The sequence below is a fragment of the Chiloscyllium plagiosum genome, chromosome 3 (assembly GCF_004010195.1).
Source record: "Chiloscyllium plagiosum isolate BGI_BamShark_2017 chromosome 3, ASM401019v2, whole genome shotgun sequence".
In the NCBI taxonomy this organism is placed as follows: Eukaryota; Metazoa; Chordata; class Chondrichthyes; order Orectolobiformes; family Hemiscylliidae; genus Chiloscyllium; species Chiloscyllium plagiosum.
In genome coordinates, this window is record NC_057712.1 from 130019867 (window position 1) to 130022802 (window position 2936).

At 40.7% G+C, this 2936-nt stretch overlaps 1 long non-coding RNA gene across 2 annotated transcripts in view; it reads left to right on the forward strand.

Moving 5' to 3' along the window:
- The window catches only part of LOC122548539, a 16836-nt gene that overhangs the window by 9249 nt on the left and 4651 nt on the right, over positions 1–2936 (forward strand). Inside the window, exons 2-3 of one of the 2 annotated variants that reach the window (XR_006311259.1) lie at positions 836–917; positions 1073–2297. This is a non-coding gene — a long non-coding RNA (uncharacterized LOC122548539). Of the gene's footprint in view, positions 1–835; positions 918–1072; positions 2298–2936 lie in introns of those variants that run through there. The other variant, XR_006311258.1, reaches the window with a different exon arrangement.

Sequence of the window (2936 nt, forward strand, 5' to 3'; positions counted from 1 at the left end):
GCAGAGGGTGGTACGTGTATGGAATGAGCTGCCAGAGGTTGTGGTGGAGGCTGGTACAATTGCAACATTTAAGAGGCATTTGGATGGGTATGTGAATAGGAAGGGTTTGGAGGGATATGGGCCAGGTGCTGACAGGTGAGACTAGATTGGGTTGGGATATCTGGTCGGCATGGACGGGTTGGACTGAAGGGTCTGTTTTCATGCTTTACATCTCAATGTCTCTATGACTCTACCTCCTGCAGTTTCCTGCCCCATCCTATGCATCCTAAACAATGCCTAATCACATCATAATTGCCTTTCCCCAGCAATAGCTCTTGCCCTACATTATCCACCTATCCCTTTCCATTGCTGAATTAAACATAATCGCGTTGTGCTCACTACCACCAAAGCACTCACCTACCTCCAAATCTAACACCTGGCCAGGTTCATTACCCAGTACCAAATCGAATGTGACCTCGTCCATTGTTGGCCTGTCTACATACTGTGTCAAGAAGCCCTCTGCACACATTGGACAAAAATTGACCCATCTAAATTACTCGAACTATCGTATTTCCAGTCAACATTTGGAAAGTTAAAGACCCCCATAACAACTACCCTGTTACTCTCACACCTATCCAGAATTATCTTTGCTTTTCTTTCCTCTACATCTCTGGAACTATTTGGAGTCCTTTAGAAAACTCCCAATAAGGTGACCTCTCCTTTCCTGTTTCTAACCTCAGCCTGTACTACCTCAGTGCACAAGTCCTCAAACGTCCTTTCTGCTACTGTAATATTGTCCTTGACTAACAATTCCACACCTCCCCCTCTTTTACCATCTTCTCTGTTTTTACTGAAGCATCTAAATCCTGGAACCTGCATCAACCATTCCTGTCCGTGCTCTATCCATGTCTCCAAAGTGGCCACAACAAGGAAATGAGGTATGGAATAAGACTGAAATGTGAAATATAAACAAAATTGCAGAGATATAATATAAATTTCTTAAACACCCTGTTCCAATGTGTTATGGTTCCCAGAAACTGGAAATAACCTCACATTTAGATCTGATACTGGGAATTTGAGTGTATTTTTCTAGATCGCACCATTGAAATTCATAAGTACGTACAATGGCATTCTGGATACCGATGTACTGTATAGATCAGTGGTTTCCAACAGAGAAATTTTCAAGAAGTAGAGTCACATCCAAGCATTAAGACCGTGACTATTCTTCTGATATTCTCCAGAGCCTCAGTGTCTATTATTGAAGACAATATCTGCTGACATCCGGTGCCCCTATCAACTGTAAGCCACCAGAGCTAGGGATGTATAGACTTCTGGTATCGTGCACACCAGCAGGCCCAGGTTTCCACTAACCTGGTAAATTACAAATTGCTCCACTTTATGTTTTGCTCTATTGTTTATGAATAGTTAGACATTGTTGATGTGAGCAGAATTTGAAAATGTGTGTTGTGCTCGCAGTTGGAGATGGTGTATTTTTGCTCATCGATTTTATTCCTTTCTTAGTTTGCTATGTGCATTATAGTACAAGCAAGGTGGATAATGGGGATTCTGTCGTTGGAATGTATCTATACTTACAGAGGGCATTTGATCCTGGCAGAGGATTGGTTAATCAATAGCAAGCAGATATTCGAGATAAATGGATCTTTTTCTTGGTAGGAAAGATGTAAGTACGTAGTGGCAAATGTAGTGGGTTCAGTCTTTGGGGCTCCAACTACTTATAATCTGAATTCATGAATTAGGTGCAGGAATAGAAAGTACAATAGCCAAATTAGAAGATGACACTAAAATAAGTGAGAAAGCAAGTTGCAATGAAGAAATAAGAAATTTAAAATAGATATGAATGGAAAAAAATGACAGATGAAGTTTAAAGTGGAATGAGTGTGGGAGATTATCAATTTTGGTCAGAGGAACAGAAAGGCAACTTATTATCTAAATGGAGAGAAACTTCAGAATGCTTTGAAGCAAAGTGATCTGAGTGTCCTTGCAAGAATTGCAGAAAACTAATGTGCAAATACAGCGGGTAATAAGGAAGGCAGATGGAATTTTGGCATTCATTTCTTAGGGAATAAAAGTGTTGCTGCAACTGTATAAGACATTAATGAGATTGCATCTGGAGTATTGTGTACAATTTTGGTGCCCTTACTTGAGGAGTGATATAGTTCCTTTGGAGGCACTTAAGAGGAAATTCATGAGATTGATTCCACAGTTTATCTTATGGAAAGATGATGTGGAGGAGCCGGTGTTGGACTGAGGTGGACAAAGTGAAAAGTCACACAACAACAGGTTTATTTGGAAGTGCTAGCTTTCGGCGTGCTGCTCCTTCATCAGGTGGTTGTGGAGCAGGACCATAAGACACAGAATTTATACCAAAAGATTGCAGTGTCATGCAATGACATGATATTTTGAACAAACCTAGATTGTTGTTAAGTCTTTCATCTTTTAGAATGGGTTGCAGGTTTCAGTTCATTCATATGTAAATCCCAGAACTTCTTTCAAGTCATATTCCTTAAATAAGTTAAGATTTTTATAAAAAATGTGACAACTCAGACAATGCATTAAAGGTGCGAGGTTAGAGTCTGTCTGTATCCAATCTTGAGTCAAGCTGGTTCTATTTACAAAGTGGAATTTACAAACCATTACATGGATTGACTGCCTGCAGATTGAGCAAAACAGAATGTATCTGCAAATACAAATTTACCCCATAGACTTGTATGTGTGCGCGTGTGCATGAGTGAGAGAGAGAGAGAGAGAGAGAGAGTGTGAATGTGTGCATGTGAGTTTGTGGGAGTGAGTGTGAGTGCATGTGAGAAAGTGTGTGTTTGCATGTGTGCAAGCTTGGTAAAGTGTGTGTGTGAGTGTGTGTGAGGGTGGTGTGTGTGTGTGTGTGTGAGGGTGGTGTGTGTGTGTGTGTGTGAGGGTGGTGTGTGTGTGTGTGTGTG